Below are 12,260 nucleotides of genomic sequence, written 5' to 3'. Positions count from 1 at the left end.
GAAATAATAAACCTCATAGTCCACCAGGCTATTATGGGCCTAAAGTTGTCTCTACCTTGCTCCCCTTGACTGTGCTCAGCCAGCAGTAAAAGAAAACAGCTGGCAAAAGACTTCCAAGTGTCCCTGTTTTCCAGAGACAGTCTCCGATTTACAGAAGCTGTAAATCTGATTTGATCCTCAAACGTCCCACTTTTCCATAGGACGTCCCTATTTTCATCGGAGAAATGTTGGAGGGGTATGGAGTTATGTTACCCTTGAGCCAAGGAGATAAGTAACTATTCAACTATAACCTTTAGAAGACATCTGAAGGCAGTCCTGTAGTGGGAAGCTTTTTAATGTTTAATGTTTTATTATGTTTTTATATATGTTGGAAGCCACCCGGTGTGGCTGAGGCAACTCAGTCAGATGGGCGGGGTACAAATAATAAAATTATTATTATTATTATCATGGAATAGGATGTCCCTATTTTCATCGCAAAAATGTTGGAGAGTGTGTAACTAGACTCACAGAGCAGAGTCAGATGAGAGGAAAGGAAAAATAGCCTACAAAGGCTGAGGACCAGGGCATCACCCACCAGTATGTACAGACCCTCCAAGTGTCCTTATTTTCCAGGGACGTCCCTGATTTGGAGAAGCCGTCCCGGTTTCTGATTTGACCCTGGAATGTCCTGCCTTTCCTTAGGATTTCCCTGTTTTCACTGGAGAAATGTTGGAGGGCATGGAATTATCCGACCCCCGAGCTGTCTGAAGGCAATTCTGCTGGGTCCCTTCCAAGATTCTATGAGCTGTCCTCCTGACCAAGCCATTTTTTAAAAATGAATATTTATTAAGATTTTACAGAGTCATAAATACAAAAATACATAATAAAACAAAAAAAGAAAAAAAATACTAAAAACACAGAAAAATAAACAAAAAAGAAGTTAAAACAAATCCACTTTTTTATAACTTTAAACTCATTAGCTTGTTTCTTTGACCTCCTCACACCTCCCGTTTTTGTATTCCCATTAATATAATCAAATCAGCAAATCCTTACCCTCTTTCATTTATCTTAACTCTATATCTTAACATGTTAAAACTCTATGTTTTCACCCATTATCAATTCACTTTTGCATACTCTTTTTAACTTTGTTGCTAATACCACTTATTTTCAATCCAACATCATTTTAACATTCATTAATTTTACAGTGTTTCTGCAGGTAGTCTTTAAATTTCTTCCAATCTTCTTCCACCAACTCTTCTCCCAGGTCTCGGATTCTGCCAGTCATTTCCGCTGACCAAGCCATTTTATATACACCAAAAAGTGGCTGTAGTTAAGCCCATGTGGCCAAATGTGGCTAAAGAACCATGTATAGTTTCCCCTCCCTTTTGCAGTAATCTGAGAGAGCGGAGGCAGGAAAATGTCACCCCTCTGCAGTCTGTTGCATGAACTGTTTCATGGTAGCCTAAAGCAATGAACCTGAGTTATGGATTTCTCATATGGAAAGCACCCCTTTGCAACCTTCGTTTTGCCTGTGGAATGGAAACGAGTGTCAACAGTTCAGAGAACGAGTAATATGAGATGTGCAAAGGGCTTTTTACATACCAAAAACACACACCCTATAATATCATCCAGATACAAAAATAACCCAAACACTTTTGCAAGCAGATGCAAAATACACCCAGTTCTACCTTGGACAAATGCTTGGTTTGGTCGCAGATGTAAGACAGTTCCTTTTCTGGGCTGAAGATGGCAATAGATTCCCATAAGAACCCATTGCAGTGGTGATCTGTTCGGTTGCGACAGAATGAATGAATGAATCTTTATTTGCGTCAGCCATCGGCCATAGCAATAAAACAATACGATATACAAAGAATAGAAATAAAAAGTCAAATATATAAAATACATTTTAGGGTTTTGAATCAATAGTCAAATGGTGGATCATATTCTGATTGCCCCAGCTAAAAACCTTGCAGCCACTCATCTTGATCTGCCAAGAGAAAGGACGCTGTGGCAGTGGTTGGGTGACCCGGAATGGACAATAAAAGAGGGGTGATAATCTCGCTCCTCAAGTCTTTATAAAGAGTGCAAGACAGAAGGGCATGTGCCACTGATTCGGTATTGCCATCTTCACAGGGACATGAGCATTTTTCGTGTGGAATCTGTTGGAATCGTCCCTCAAATACAGCTGAGGGCAATACATTCAATTTTGTGAGAGTAAAAGCACGTCTGTATTTTAGAATTGCTAGGTTATGCAGGAGTCAAAATGGGAAGGTGGAAAATAGTCATACCGTGGGCAAAATTTCCTTATTGTGGCCAAGTTGTTCTGATGCTCGATATCATTTAAAGGTAAAGGTACCCCTGCCCGTACGGGCCAGTCTTGACAGACTCTGGGGTTGTGCGCCCATCTCACTTAAGAGGCCAGGGGCCAGCGCTGTCCGGAGACACTTCCGGGTCATGTGGCCAGCGTGACATCGCTGCTCTGGCAAGCCAGAGCCGCACACGGAAACGCCGTTTACCTTCCCGCTGGTAAGCGGTCCCTATTTATCTACTTGCACCCGGAGGTGCTTTCGAACTGCTAGGTTGGCAGGCGCTGGGACCGAGCAGCGGGAGCGCACCCCGCCACAGGGATTTGAACCGCCGACCTTTCGATCGGCAAGCCCTAGGCGCTGAGGCTTTAACCCACAGCGCCACCTGCGTCCCCGATATCATTTAGGCGCTGACAAATTAGACTATTTGCTTTGCATGTTCAGACCCAGAAACCTCCCCCCTAAATAAATTCACACCTGTCTCAAATTTTGGTTTTGGTTTTTGGCAGAATTTAGGCCACAACTTTATTAATTACAGAAAGTGACTGGTTGCATAGGCTCTGGTTTGACTAGCTCCCTGCCATGCAGGTAGCACTGACCTAGGATTCCAGCATAGGTCAGCCAAGGGTGAACACTTGGATAAGCGGAAAGTCGGGAATGGGCTAATTCCACCACCCAAATGTCCCCCTGGACTCAGTCACGGGCACAACCCCCTCTTAGGGGTTGACCAAACCATCAAGTCCCTGGATTCCTTTAACGGAATACCCTTCACATAGGGATGGCGAGAGCGTTCTCCCATCCCTATCACCTGAACCAGAGCCTATCTGCAACCTTACAAGTTGTGACGATTTGCTATGTGGCAGGTGAAACCCAAATGGCAACAGCCAATCAGCTCAGTGGGGAAAATTCCTGCCGTGCCCCTGTCCCAACGACAGATGACACACGACGGCATAGCAAGGTCAAGCGCAAATCCCTAAAATTAGGGAAAGGTGGGCAGGTGTTCTGAATGTAAGCACCGAAAGAGGAAGCTCTGGGTCATGTGCATGGGTATATATAGGTCCCTCGATCCATTTGGACTGCGTCCCATTGGCCAGATTGCACCCAGCTACGAGGGACCTACCAATCGGGTGTTGTGGCTGACCAAATGTACCCACCCACAACACAGGGTGTCGGTTTCCAGGTCTCACCACAATATGTGCCCTCTTTAAGGGAGGACCTGATTTACTAAAACCCAAAGTGAGTAGCTGCTGTGGTGATAAACCACAAGAGTGAAGTTTTTGATAGACAATTCTAGTCCAGGCGCTCTTGTGACAGATTCTTGGTGATAAAAATGCCACCAGGGAAGAGGACCACTTAGGCGGCCGGGATAATGCTCTCATTTTTCTCATAAAAATGAATCTGAGGCATTTTGCTTCCCTGAGTATTCGGTGCTCTGTAATGGCACCCTCGCCTGTTCTTTCTGGTTGGCCTTTCAAAGTGCCCGCAGGCTGAATTCAGGCCGGAGATCAAGGCAGCTGCAACACGCAGCCTCAACTGAGGGCAATTGTGCTTTGCAGACCTCTGGTTTCTTCTTAGGGAAGCTAATGGATGGAATGAGGGGAGGGAAGCCGACAAACTTGGAAAGCTTGAATATTCTGGGTGGTGTGGCAGAAGGTTTGATAGGAGATGTCTGCAGGCAGTGCCGGATTTACGTATAAGCTAAGCAAGCTATAACTTAGGGCCCCACTCTCTTGGGCCCCCAAAAAAAATTTAAAGGAAAAAACCTGGACATTTCCAAAATATAAGATAAAAAACAAATAAAACCTACTGTACATACAGCAACAGTGTTTTGTGTTGTGTAGGCTCCTATGATGTAAGCCTCCTCCCTAAAATATCACAGTTCAACAACTACTTTGATAAAATACATATTTTGTTATGTGCAAATGGCTTTACATACCTATTAGGTCCATAAATTACCATATAGCATATATTCAACACAAAAAACAATTTGTTGTTGACAAAGGACAGCTGGACATATAAAGGGCCCCATTACCTTCGGGTAATGGGACGCGGGTGGCACTGTGGGTAAAAGCCTCAGCGCCTAGGACTTGCCAATCGAAAGGTCGGCGGTTCGAATCCCCGCGGCGGGGTGCGCTCCCGTCGCTCGGTCCCAGCGCCTGCCAACCTAGCACTTCGAAAGCACCCCCGGGTGCAAGTAGATAAATAGGGACCGCTTACTAGCGGGAAGGTAAACGGCGTTCCGTGTGCTGTGCTGGCTAGCCAGATGCAGTTTGTCACGCTGACCACGTGACCCAGAAGTGTCTGCGGACAGCGCTGGCTCCCGGCCTCTAGAGTGAGATGAGCGCACAACCCTAGAGTCTGTCAAGACTGGCCCGTACGGGCAGGGGTACCTTTACCTTTTTACCTTCAGTAGCTTAAAAAGGTAAAGGTAAAGGTACCCCTGCCCGTACGGGCCAGTCTTGACAGACTCTGGGGTTGTGCGCCCATCTTACTTAAGAGGCCAGGGGCCAGCGCTGTCTGGAGACACTTCCGGGTCACGTGGCCAGCGTGACATCGCTGCTCTGGCCAGAGCCAGAGCCACACACGGAAATGCCGTTTACCTTCCCGCTGGTAAGCGGTCCCTATTTATCTACTTGCACCCGGAGGTGCTTTCGAGCTGCTAGGTTGGCAGGCGCTGGGACCGAGCAGCGGGAGCGCACCCCGCCGCAGGGATTCGAACCGCCGACCTTTCGATCGGCAAGCCCTAGGTGCTGAGGCTTCATCAAACCTAAATCCATCCCTGTCTGCAGGTATGAACCAGGTGATTTAACTGCCCATACAGATAGCACCTGAAAGTCCCACCCCCCTTATTATCCTAATACACATATACGTTTCAATAACCTAATATATTATGTGTAAACTCATTCAAACATAATTGTATTTATCCAAAGAAACTCGGCTCAGGAGAACACCTGAAAGTTGATGGAAGTCTCCATGGCGTACTAAAGACTTTTTTTTTTTGCTTCAAAGTACATGCATGGCTTGTTTTTAGGAACAATATTTTTCGCCGCTATTTGTAGTATTCTCAAAATCTGTGTCATGTTGTAAGCGTCATGGTTCCAAGGCCAGACGACTGGCGAGGACCTTTGAAACTGGGAAATGATATATAATGGATTGAAAAAAGATGTTTAAAATAACTTTTGTTTAAAAACCAGAAGATTTTTTATTAGGAATTGTAGGTACCGGTATTCCGAAGGAGCAGTAAATACTTTTTATGTATGCAACATAAAATCCGCATGGATGCAGCGGCGTAGCGTGGGTTGTCAGCACCCGGGGCAAGGCAAGTAATTTGTGCCCCCTAACCCGGGGCAAGGCAAGTAATTTGCACCCCTAACCCCTAACCTGCCGCCGCTGCCAGCTTCTTCTTGCTGCTGCCTGGGCTGGGGTATTTACGGTAAGGTAGCCACAGCGCCAGCGGCGGGTCCGTGTCAGGTGATCTGAGGTGAGTTGCCGCTGGCGCTGCCGCCCAAACGACGCCGCTTGCCTGGAGGAGGAGGAGGGCAGAGAGGCGAGGAAAATGCAACATGGCCCAGCAGCTGCAGCAGCAGCGGCAGCGGCGGGGCTGTGAGGAGGGGCTGCCTGGTGCGCCCTCCGCAGCCCTGACGCGCGGGGACTGTGGCGAGCACTGAGAGCCACTGTCTGCCAGACACCTTCAGCCCGGACGCGCGCACAGCTCGTTGGTTCCGCGAGACATGGGGCTCTGCTACAGCCTGCGCCCGAGGCTCTTCGGCGACTCCGGAGGCGGCGAGCGCGCCCCGCCAGATGTTGCGCCCGGTGCGGCCGGCCCCCCCTGCACGCCCCACGCTACGCCACTGCATGGATGTTACTAGCCCAGAGAAGGGAAGAAGACAAAGTCCCTACTAGAGAGGAATGGCAAACTAAGCTGTTGGATTGTGTCAGGGGCTCAGGAGCAGAGGCACAGGGAAGAGAGGAGATGGAGAGCGAAGGGGAAGAATCCGAGGGGAGCGTAGGAGAAGAGGACAGTGGACCGAGGGATTCCATGAGCCTCTCCAGCGAATCGGAAGATTCACAGAAAGGGGCGCCAGTGGCCAGGGGTAGGGGGTTCCCAAGGGGAATGCCCCAGGAGCAAGGGGGCAGCAGGGACTCCCAGAGCAGTAGCTGGAAATCAGGACCAGCTTCCCCACCAGAGCAGAGTGGGGGGGAAGAGTCCCAAGGATCAGGGCCAGTGCATTCCCCACCAGGGAGAGAAGATAAGGCAGGGCTGACCACGCCTCCATCAGAAAGTCGGACAACGGAGGAGAGGTCAGATCCGGCCAGTGTCCCGGAAGAGGGAAGCAGTGACCGAAGTACTGTAACGGTTAGGAGAAAGGTCACTGGGCTGGCGCGAGAGGCAAGTTCAAATGTACAGGAGCGCGGGACAGCAGAGAATGAGGATTGGGAACCGGGTCCTAAAGCCCGCCGGAGGGAGGGGGAGGAGCTAAGCGACTCAGCGTCGGAAGAGTCCAGAAAGGGCAATGCCCCAGCGGGCAGGAGGACCCAGAGGAGGAGAGAGCAGCGCAAAAGGTGGAGCAGGGCTAGGATCTTAAACTGGTGTCATAGGGGAGGAGACTCAGACGGTACTTCGCCGGTCTAGGGTTTAAGATGTAGGGCTGCACGCTGTGGCTTTGAAATGGAAACTGAACTTCAATAAAGACTTTTGTACATTACTACAGCCTAGCGTTGGTCCTCTGTGAGCTGGGACCTAGAGGCAGCTCTGACAGATTGCGTCAAAATGGCAAAACTGACCGGAAAGCTCAGGAACCAAGAAGACCAAAACTTGAATAAAGAATGGTGGGAATGATCTAGGAGACCATTGTAAGCAAATGAAAACATTAGCAGGATTGCAATAACACTTGTAATGTAGCAACTACTGTGGACAACATGGAGAGACATAAAATATGGATTATGTAATAATATCCGGTTGAAAAGGTTGACAATAGGACCGATGGAGGGGAAAATGGGATGTCCAGAGATTTGGAGCAGGGCTGGATTTAGTTTTGATATGGCCCTAAGGTAATGGGGCCCTTTATTTATCCAGCTGTCCTTTGTCAACAACAAATTGTCGCTTTTTTGTGTTGAATATATGCTGAATGGTAATGTATGGACCTAATAGGTATCTAAAGCCATTTGCACATAACAAAATATGTATTTTATCAAAGTACATCCGGGTTTTTGAATGTCTGATGTAGATTTTTTCAATTTCGTTGTTCTGTATGGGGCAATGACAATAAAGATTATCGTATCATTTAATTTTTTCAGGGGCCCCCAAGAGAGTGGAGCCCAAAGCTATAGCTTGTTTAGCTTATACATAAATCCGGCACTGATTTGGAGAAATCTCTAAATATGGATATGTATTTTGTAGTGTTCTAACCCTATATTTGTAAAAATCAAATGAAAATTATTTCAAATAATAATAATAATAAAGCAAACTGGCTTCTGACACAAGCCTGTCCAAGGGTTCTCCTAGTCTAAGTTTATGTGCACATTGGAATCATAGAATTGCAGAGTCGGAAGGGACCCTGTGGGTCATCTAGTCCAATGCAGGACTCTTCCAATGCAGGAATATACAGCTGTCCCGTGGGGGAATCGAACCTGCAACCTTAGTGTTATGAGCACCACGCTCTAACTAGCTGAGCAGGGGTGTTTCAAGTCATGTTTGCAGTGCGTTGTATGCACCAGAGAGGGGGTGGAGAGGCCTTCACCTGATGTGAGTCACCTGAATTGTTTCCCTGTGTCCAACTCCTGTTCTACGAAGCGGCTTGCATTTTCAAACTGGGTGGAAACTGTTTTGAGTGCAGAAACACACCAAACTGAGATTTCTCAAGAAACCACAGGATGCATATGGGTTGTGGCTAAGGTCATGCATATTCAGCTTCAGACACCCAGCGATGGGAGCACATCAGAGCTGGAATAAACATACGATGTGTACACAGTTTAAAGGATGGAGAGAAAAGTTTGGGTTGTATTTAAGGGGGTCACACAGTTAATGTGCTAAGGGCCCCTGACCATTAGGTCTAGTCGCGGACGACTCTGGGGTTGCGGCGCTCATCTCGCTTTACTGGCTGAGGGAGCCGGCGTACAGCTTCCGGGTCATGTGGCCAGCATGACTAAGCTGCTTCTGGCGAACCAGAGCAGCGCACGGAAACGCCGTTTATCTTCCCGCCGGAGCGGTACCTATTTATCTACTTGCACTTTCATGCTATCGAACTGCTAGGTTGGCAGGAGCAGGTACCGAGCAACGGGAGCTCACCCCCTTGCGGGGATTCGAACCACCAACCTTCTGATCAGCAAGTCCTAGGCTCTGTGGTTTAACCCACAGCGCCACCCGTGTCCCTTAAGGTCATGCCTATTCAGCTTCAGACACCCAGCGACGGGAGCACATCGGAGCTGGAATAAACATACGATGTGTACACAGTTTAAAGGATGGAGAGAAAAGTTTGGGTTGCATTTAAGGGGATCACACAGAGTTAATGCGCTAGGCCTGACTTATAACACACTCTGTGCTCTCTCCCGAGGGAGATACGTATGGCCTCATCACTGCTGTTTTAAAAACAACAGCAAATATTTGGGGCAATTGTATTTTCATAAGTATTGCAAGCCCCTTTGGGATGGCAGCATGCCCCCAAAGAAGGGTTTTAAAATAATGAATAATGGACACAAGAACTTCCCACACTGGAAGAATGGCAGACGAAAGTGATTGACTTTATGGGACTGGCAGAAATGACTGGCAGAGTCCGTGACCAAGAGAAGGAGACGGTGGAGGAAGACTGGAAGAAGTTCAAAGCTTACCTTAAGAACTGTTACAATATTGATGAGTGCTAAAATGTCAAGGGGAAGGAAGATGCAGAATTGCAGCTGAAAATGTTTGAGGATTTAAGGTGAAATTGAGAAAGATAACAAATTTAAATTTAATTGGCTAAAAGGGTTGCTGAAAAACTGTAAAATAAGGATGCAAAAAGGGTGAGGTATGGGGAAGTCCGAGAAAGGAGGCTTATGAAAATGAGGTTAAGAATGTATATTTGTGTGTTTGTTTGTATTTGTTGATGTTTTTATGTTGTTGTTGTTGTTTTGTTTTAAAATTGGAAAACTAATAAAAATTATTATAAAAAATAAAATAAAAAGCTGAATAATGATGAAATAATTAAAAGCTTAAATGATGAATAGTGTAGATTGCAATCTACAGGCCATTTTTTATATTTTTTTGCTGGAACAATTAGTGCCTGCTGGTTGCTGAGATTCTTTCAAAGAATTCCAGAATAGATGGCTATCAGATTGATCTTGCCAGACACTTCTAATTTTCTTAAGCAAGGGGACAAGCGTATTTAAGACCACTGGCACAGATTAGAAACTGTGAAGATGTCCCGAGAATGCTCTTTTGTTTTGTAAATCCAAAGCACAATACTGGAGCCTGGTCCTTTTATTTCAAAAAGCTGAAAATGCAAAATTAGAGTGGGCCCATCCTCACTGATTGCAGCTTACATAATATTGCTAGTGCTGATGAACAAAATGAATTCTCCCTTCTGCCTAATGGATTTTGAGATCACACTAGTTTTGGAATTTATATATATATGTGTGTGTGTGTGTGTGTGAGAGAGAGAGAGAGAGAGAGAGAGAGAGAATTTAATTATATATATTTTTAACGATTACTTGGAGACTCCCACTGCACACAATGTCTGAATGCAAGCACATATCTAGTCAGTTTCTAAAACTGCCATTTAAAAAATATATTTTCACCCACAGCTGCGCCTATGTTAATTTGCCTTGTTTCCATTTTAGGTCCAAAGGACTCGTTTTGTAGCATTTATAGCAGTTAATCTACATGCAGCCCTTAGTAAGGTAAAAAGGTAAAGGGCCCCTGGATGGTTAAGTCCAGTCACAAAAGACTCTGGGGTTGCGGTGCTCATCTTGCTTCAGGCCAAGGGAGCCGGCGTTTGTCCACAGACAGCTTCCGGGTCATGTGGCCAGCATGACTGAACCGCTTCTGGCACAACGGGACATCGAGACGGAAACCAGAGTGCATGGAAATGCCGTTTACCTTCCCGCCGGAGCGGTAACTATTTATCTACTTGCACTGGTGTGCTTTTGAACTGCTAGGTTGGCAGGAGCTGGGACAAAGCAACGGGAGCTCACCCCGTCGCAGTGATTCGAACCGCCGACCATCCGATCGGAAAGCCCAGGAGGCTCAATACGTGTGGATGTGATCTGAATTGGGATCCTGATGTGCAGGGAAGGAGGTTATAAGCTTTCTCTTCTCCACATCTGTAATCCGCCTCTAGAGAGAAGCGTCCCTTGATTCCCACCTGGCTTGGAATTGCTTCAACTGACACCTTAGGTAAAGGTAAAGGGACCCCTGACTGTTAGGTCCAGTCACGGACGACTCTGGGGTTGTGGCACTCATCTTGCTTTACTGGCTGAGGGAGCCAACATATAGCTTCTGGGTCATGTGGCCAGCATAACCAAGCCGCTTCTGGCGAACCAGAGCAGCGCACGGAAATGCCGTTTACCTTCCCGCTGGAGCAGTACCTATTTATCTACTTGCACTTTGACGTGCGTTCAAACTGCTAGGTTGGCAGGAGCTGGGACTGAGCAACGGGAGCTCACCCCGTCACAGGGATTCGAACCACTGACCTTCTGATCGGCAAGCCCCACCTTAAATGCTCTCATAATGCATTTGGCTCTCAATAATAGCTTTCGGAAGGCATTGCCCTTCGTTGCTGCATGATTCCCTCTGTGAGTGTGTATTTCTAGTCAGGTTAAAAAATAATAAAATTAAAAGGACATTTTTATTTTTATTTTGCAGTTTTCCCTTTGCAGCAGGCAGAGAGGGATAAATTTCAGTTTCTTTCAGGTATTCTCTCCCCCCCCCCCCCGTTCATCCAATTCTTTTGATTCTTTTTTAAATTAAACAAAAATCCCCTGGAAATTTGCATGCACTTTCATGCATGTTTCTCATAACATACACATTTTTCAATGCAAGATTAGCTAGTGTGTGCTTTTTTCCAAGCCATGGGAAAAGGCCATAGCTCAGTGGTCAGGCATCCCCAGGTGTGTCTGGGGAAGACTTCCTGCCTGAAACCCTGCAAACAATGGATTACTGAATGGTTTGGTTCATTTAAAATATGCAGGGATGTACGGTATGCAAAATGAACCACAGAAAGAGAATCATAGAATCATAGAGTTGGAAGAGACCACAAGGGCCATCGAGTCTTTTTCTGATTAAACCTCCAAATAAAATTCTACTTTGTTTTTTATTTTATTTTTACTTATGTAACAGATTTCGTTGTCAGGTTTTTTAAAATGGAAAAACACACACCAAAAAACCCCCACAACCCTCATTCCAAGTTAATGTTGGAGCGTAATGTTATTCCAATAACAGATTGGCAAATCAAATTACAGGAATTGGTGGAGACGGCTCAACTGACTAGTAAACTCAGAAGAAACTCAAAGCAAAAATTTGCGGAAAAATGGGATGGTCATAGAAGATATGTTCAAAAATACAATAATAGTTTTGACTCTGTGCTGGCATTCGAGTGACAAAGGAACTAAAAGGAGGTGGACAACAATTAAGGATTTATTATGTTTTCAGAATGTATTAGAAAAATTATATAGAAAGGTTTATTGTTTTGTGTACATTCAAATGTAAGATAAAATATATGCAAAGGGACTTGACAGGAAGTCAAAATTGAAGAAAAGATTTTGGAAGATAAAAGGGGAAAAAATATTTACTTTCATTATTATCATTTTGTGTGCGGGTGTGGGTGTGTGGGTGTCTGCACATATGTGTGCTGTTGTATGCAGTGTTTGGGAGGAAATAAGATGGTAAATAACAAATAGCAAACTAAATATCGATGTATGCAATTTTTATTTCTTAATTATATTTAGTGGTAGTATGGCTGTATTGTTTTTTGTAACATAAAATCATTCAATAAAAAATAT

The 12,260-nt window shown here is 45.7% G+C and overlaps 1 long non-coding RNA gene across 1 annotated transcript in view; it reads left to right on the top strand.

Moving 5' to 3' along the window:
- The window catches only part of LOC307215809, a 275,531-nt gene that overhangs the window by 42,272 nt on the left and 220,999 nt on the right, over window positions 1-12,260 (top strand). The window lies entirely within an intron of this gene.

Source organism: Podarcis cretensis (assembly GCF_951804945.1).
Source record: "Podarcis cretensis genome assembly, chromosome: 5".
NCBI classification, from domain to species: Eukaryota; Metazoa; Chordata; class Lepidosauria; order Squamata; family Lacertidae; genus Podarcis; species Podarcis cretensis.
Note: the sequence above shows the minus strand (reverse complement) of the source record. Positions and strands in the feature narration are given on the sequence as shown.